Source organism: Miscanthus floridulus, chromosome 1 (assembly GCF_019320115.1).
Source record: "Miscanthus floridulus cultivar M001 chromosome 1, ASM1932011v1, whole genome shotgun sequence".
NCBI lineage: Eukaryota > Viridiplantae > Streptophyta > Magnoliopsida > Poales > Poaceae > Miscanthus > Miscanthus floridulus.
The window spans coordinates 49,512,029-49,519,161 of NC_089580.1; positions in this window are offsets into that span (position 1 = coordinate 49,512,029).

Sequence of the window (7,133 nt, forward strand, 5' to 3'; positions counted from 1 at the left end):
CATTGAATGTAAAACAAGTGTAAGCGCACCATGCTTAGCAAGTATAACAAAGGGATCTACAAGGCTCAAAGGCTAGGCACGGTTTGACTAAGGTTAGCAATTTTAGTTGGTCAAGTTTTAGCATCCTAAATCACTACTTTAGTGAATAGACCCAACCCAAGTGGTAATAATGAATAATTAGATTATGTCAATTGCCAACCATCCATAGTAACCACTAATCATGAAGGATCCAGATCGCTCGTATACGTGAGCACGGCTGTTATAATAGGTTAAATATTTCTGTAAAAATTGTACAACTTTACCCACCGAGCCATGATTCCCAATGCCGGGGTTTGCAAAGCCCACATCACCTCTACCTAGGAAGCGTGGCAGGGTTTCACTACGCAACCCTTCGCTAGTCGCACTAACAAGTCATAGCTGCTAAGGTTTCAGCCGTCTAGCCATATGTGACCCTCCTCTAGGAGTGGAACTCATGGTCGCGGCACGGTACACACCCTAGCAGAAAAAGAAACATACCAACTAGTCCCCCCCTCTTGCCCTTATGAAAAGCTACAGACGAGCTAGTACAATCTAGTTAACAGGTTAAAGTCAGAGCCATTTGACACTTAGGGTTGTACGACCCCTCCTAGGTGGCTGCTTCAGGATTAAGTCCTTATAGAGAGGCACTAGAGCACTCAACCCCGTACTCTAGCCCCCTAATTATTGCTAAAAAGCTCCATTTTAACACATTGCATAATACCTTTAATCATGTTTAACAATTATTTTATGTTGAGCACTGCAGCATCTATCCAAAATGCATCCCAAACCATAGGTATCAAGGATATATGGTACAAATAGTAATCTAGGTAAAGTACTTAATGGTAATTCAAATTTAAACACATGCATATAAATGAATTGTAGAGTTCATAGGTATAAGGGGCCTTTGCTACACTTGCCTTCCTCAAAGCTTCCTTCCTAGTACTGCTGGTCACCCAACTAATCTCAGCAACCTTGAACTGATCACCCTCTAAACGTGTTCCAATTCACCAATCAAGCATCAATTCTAATCATCAAATGCATACAAAGATACTTCTATTAGAACAGTACACCAAACAGTAGAAACATAGACTAAAAAGCTTATAAAGCTAATCTACATACTGCTACGAACACATGAGCGAAAGAATCACCCTAATCGGACTTAAAACACAAAAGTTATGCATGAAATAAGACTTCAATGGCATTTCTGTAAATAAACCGAACTCAAATTTTAATAAAAACTGAACTCTAACGTGTTCTGGATGGCGCGCACTATTACTCAAAAGTATAGGGGCTAAAACAAAAGAAAACAGGACCGGAAAGAAATGATTTTGAGCTAAGGTTGGACTGTGGGTTGATTCCTTGAAAACCCGGGGGCTAAACTGCAAAAGAGCACGGCTGACTGTGGTTTGACCATGTGGCCGCTGACTGGACATGACGTGGAGCGCTCTGGTTGGTTTGGTGCACCATGTGTGCGGTGGACGCGCTGACGCGGGTGCGGTGCGCCGAGTCCACGGTCCATGGTGGACCGGTTACATAACCCTGAAGGGGTATCTAATCAGAGCCATTTACTTGTGATCTAATGGCATGGAAGAAAGGGAGGGCTCCCCTCACTGGCTTGCAGTGCTAGCGCAGCGGTGCCATAAATGCCGATGGCCTAAGCTCGCCGATGATCACCGGTACGGCGATTCCGATCGCCTCAGACCCAACCGAGGGCACGGAAGTGACGAGCGCAACAACGTGAGTCCAACACGACATACACGAAGGGCGGGGAGACACGTCAAGATGATGGGCCCATGGTGGCGCCATGGACGGTGTGATCTGGAGCTCATCGATATGGTGCTCTAGAGCATCATTCACATAAAGGAGGGTACAGGGAGGTCAAGTGGCTCACCGTGAGTCCGGGGAAGATGTTCGCGGCGTCCGGGAGGGCTCCGAAGGGTCTGGTCAATGGCGACAGCGAGCTGGTGAGAGAAACTGCTGTCGATGAGCTTGGGAATGCCAAACCCGTGACCAAATCACAAAGTAGAAATTACCTATAGACGCGGCGAGGCACGGCGGAGCTCCTGGGTATGACCTCATCGACGAGCGAGCACTGGAGCAGCGAATTAGGGGGCGTTGGTGCGAGCTCAGGTGTGAACGGGGAAAAGGGAAGGGGAAAGGGCTCGGGGCGGGTTTTATAGGTGAGCAAGCGCGACAGAAAAGGGAAGCAGGCGCAGCGGAGCTGTAGAATCAATGGATTTCGAATGCCTTCCTTTCTTGGCTCAAGGCACGACGGGCGGCCATGGATGGCAAGCACCATCACCGGACGATGAAGAAGGAAAGAGAAATAAGCAGCTAACGTGCAGGTCCCACGACATAGTGAGAGAAGAGGGAAATCGGCGATGCACAGGTGTTGGCGCGGAGCAGGCTTCTACTGGGCCGAGCGTGCATCGAGCCGGGCCATGGTGCACGCGCGAGTGCGGTGAAGCAAAGGCGCTGGAGCGGGCCGCTGAGAAGGCTACACTACCGGGCCACATGCGTGGATCAAGAGGAGGGAAAGAAGGCATGGGGCTAGGCCACCAATGGTCCTGGGCCAAAATGGAGTGCAGGAAAGGAAAAGAAAATAGAAACCTTTTCATTTTTTGGCTTTTGCAAACTTGCTCCAAATTCAAACTAGATTTGAATTCAAAGCCACTCAACTCTAACCCTACAATCAGACAAAAACCAAAATGCCTCGACATGAATGCAGCAATCATGTTACTAAATCTTATGGTAATTTTTAATTAGCCAAAAAATATTATTTAACCTTGTTTAAAATGCATAAAAATTAATTAAATGCTCAAATTTATTTACTAAATTATAATAAATTTTTAGGGTGTTACAAACCTACCCCTCTTAAGATGAATCTCGTCCTCGAGATTCAAATGATTCAAAAAGATCAGGATAGTCAGATTTCCGTTCATCCTCTCTTTCCCAGGTTGCCTCATCTACCGAATGCCTGTTCCACTGAACCTTACACATTCTTATAATCTTGCTCCTTGTGATTCTCTTAGCTGTTTTCAAAATTCTCACTGGATATTCTTTGTATGAGAGATCCTCCTAGATATCTAGTTCATCCAAAGGTAATTGTTCCTCAGGTACCCTCAAACATTTCTTGAGCTGTGATACTTGGAAAACATCATGAACACCTGAGAGTTGTTCCAGTAATTCCAGCTGGTAAGCAACTTCTCATCTCTTGTTGATGATCTTGAAGGGTCCCACATACCTGGGTGACAACTTTCCCTTAGCATGAAACCTCTTAACTCCCCTCATAGGTGAAACTTTGAGATAAACAAAATCACCAATATCAAACATCAAATCCCTTCTTCTCATGTCAGCATAACTCTTCTATCGAGACTGTGCGACCTTCAAATTTTGCCTTATTGTTTGTACCTATTTCTCCACCTGTTGCAAAACTTCTTGTCCAAAGACTTGACTTTCCCCCATTTGATTCCAAAACAGTGGTGTCCTGCACTTTCTGCCATACAACACTTCAAATGGTGCCATCTTAAGACTTTTCTGATAGCTATTATTATAAGAGAATTCAGCATAGGGCAAACTCTTATCCCAACTTATTCCGTACTATGAAGCACAAGCTCTCAACATATCCTCTAAAATCTGATTTGTTCTCTCGGTCTGCCCATTTGTCTGAGGATGATAAGCTGAGCTAAAGTTCAACTTCATGTCCATGGACCCATGCAACTTCTGCCAAAAATGAGATGTGAACTATGTAACCCTATCTAAAACAATCTTCTTTGGTACTCCATGTAAACATACAATCCTTTCCATGTATAGCTATACCAACTTCGCACTAGAGTAAGTTGTCTTGACAGGAATAAAATGTGCTACTTTTATCAGACGGTCTACAATTACCCAAATAGAGTCATATCTCCTCTGTGTACGGGGTAATCCCACTATGAAATCCATTCCAACTTCTTCCCATTTCCACTCGGATATCTTCATAGGTTGAAGTAAACCTACTGGCCTCTGATGCTCTGCCTTTACTCTTTGGCACGTATAACATATGGCCACATGTTCAACTACATCTCTTTTTAGTCCGTACCACCAATATCTCTCTTTAAGATCAAGATACATTTTAGTACTCCCCAGGTGTATAGAATAGGCCGAGTCATGAGCTTCCCTCAAAATAGACTCTCTAATAGACTTCACTTCTGGCACACAAATCCTTTTACCAAATCATACTGTTCCTTGATCATCCATGTGGAAACCTAGGGCTTTACCAATCACTATACGCTCAGCAATATCTTTAATCTTCTCATCATTCAACTGTCCCTTATGAATCTCTCGTTCTAAAGTAGGTTCCACCTCTAACTCCATAGTGTTAGCCACAATACCCAAATTCAAATGTTTGAACCCTCACACAACTATTTAGGTAATTGAGTTGCATAGGCCATGTTAACATAACTCTTCCTACTCAAAGCATCTGCTACAACGTTAGCTTTTCCCGGATGATAGTGTATTTCCAAGTCGTAATCCTTGATCAACTCTAGCCACCTGCGCTGTCTCAAATTCAAATCTGACTGAGTGAATATATACTTCAAACTCTTATGATCAGTATAAATCTCACACTTGTGACCAATCAGGTAATGCCTCCAAATCTTGAGAGCATGTACCACAGCTGCTAACTCTCAATCATGAGTTGGATAATTTAACTCATGTTTTCTTAGTTGTCTGGATGCGCAGGCAACAACTCTACCCTCTTGCATAAGAACACAACCTAGACCTTGCCATGAGGCATCACAATAGATAGAGAAACTTTTGGTAAGATCAGGTAAGACAAGCACTGGGGCAGAAGTCAGTCTCTTTTTCAACTCCTCAAAACTATCCTGACATTGCTTAGACCATACAAATTTGGCATTCTTCTCTAATAGGGCAGTCATAGGTTTGGCTAACTTAGAGAATCCCTCAATGAATCTCCTATAGTACCCAGCCATACCAAGGAAACTTTGAATCTCACTAACATCCTGAGGTGGCTTCCAACTCAACACATATCTAACCTTCTTGGGATCTACTGCTACTCCTCCATTAGAGATTATGTGGCCAAGGAAAGATACTTCTTTTAGCCAGAACTCACATTTGCTATACTTAGCATAGAGCTGATGTTCTCTAAGCTTTTGCAATACTAGCCTCAAATGTTCCTCATGCTCTTCTTTATTCTTAGAGTAGACTAATATATCATCAATAAACACAACAACAAACTTGTTAAGGTATTCCATGAATACTTTGTTCATCAAATACATAAAGTAAGTAGGTGTATTTGTCAGACCAAAAGACATGACTGTGAACTCATATAATCCATATCGGGTCACAAAAGCGGTTTTGGGAATTTTAGAACATCTTATTCTCAACTGATGGTATCCAGATCGGAGGTCGATCTTGGAAAATACACAAGCTCCTTTCAACTGGTCAAACAGGTCATCGATTCTAGGTAGTGGATACTTGTTCTTAATTGTGACCTCATTAAGTGATCTGTAATCTATGCGCATTCTTTGTGTACCATCTTTCTTCTCTACTAAGGATGGCAACAGGGATATACCCGTCGAGTATCGCCGGAACGTTCTCTTCCCCGCTACAGAGAATTCATCCCGTCCCCATCCCCATTAACTGTCTTGGGTATAGATTCTTGCCCATCCCCGTACCCGTTGGGTATCGGTCGGATAACAGATACCCGACGGGTACTGCATACCCGATAAACAAGGACATTTGGGGGCGTAGCTTTGTAATCAGAGACATTTCTTCTTCACCCGGATATAAGTGTTGGAGTCTTGGAGATGCTGAGGAGAAGGAGCGAGGTTGCGAGGAGGATGAGCAATGGTGGCAGAGAGACCGAACTGAGGAAGCGAGGGGCACGAGCGCTCATAAGACAGGCGTGCTTGTGCTGCTGGCGGAGATGGTGAGGAAAAATTGAACGAGGGTTCCTAGAACACACAAACTATATATATGACTGTTCAGATTTGGACCAAAATACCTATGTTGAGCTTCTTTGGGCCTAATACTCGCATGACAGCTCAAATAGTCGGGTTCCCCAATTATCGATGAAATATGGTCGGCAGTCTACCTAGGGGTATGCCCAAGGTAGTAGATTGTCGGCAGATAGATGCGCAAGCTACAAACAAGACGGTAACGCAAGACAGACATGAGGTTTTATCCAGGTTCGGCCACCAAGAAGGCGTAATACCTACGTTCTGCGTCTGATTGTATTACTGTATGTCAATCAGAGATGTTTTTTAGAGGGATCCCCTACCCGTCTTATATAGTCCAGGGGGCAGGGTTACAGATCTAGAAACTAATCCTAGCCAGTTACAATTGCCATATGTGGCCGGATAAGGATTGCTATTCTAACCGACCAGGATCTTGCTTGATCGCCAAATCCAGCTTGACTCCTTGTGCGGGACTCCGATCAGGTTGGCTGGGCCACACGTCGTCTTTTGGTGGACCGAACCCATCGATCCGGGCCGGCCCAAGCTTAGCCGTAAGGGTATAGGGGTTAATACCCCCACAGCTAGTCCCCGAGCACCATGTATTATGCTGCGACACGCCATTTTAACCTTCTCCAACAAGTAAGGCTTGAGTCCTTGACATCTCTGACCACCGTCATCGCCGGAGAAGTAAGTTGTCCGAAGAATGTATGGTGCTCTTAAGAAAAAAGAAAAAGATTTCCGTCTGGAGAAGTGTGCCCACTTGTATTTCTGAAAAGAAATGTAAGTGGTCTTGAAGCATAGCGTCCTTGAACGTCAGAGGCATAGGGGTCGAAAAACAAACACATTCACCGCAAGGTGAAGTGTGCCCACTTAGTCCCCGAGCCTAGTAGTAGGTGATGCAGGCACGTGGTGCTAGGGTCTAAAAAGAATTCCTAGTTAAGTTGAGAACCCAATTGTTGTACAAACAAAAATGAGATGCACCGGCAGGTGCATCGTACCGACATAGTCCCTGAGCTTGTTGGAAGGCGAGGTATGAGTCTTGTAGCAAGGTCTAAATAAATGTATCTCAACTATATGTGAGTACAAATCACATGTAACCGAGGAGAACCATTCTCCGAGCAGTGGTCGGGACAGTCCTCGAGCACATTAATAATC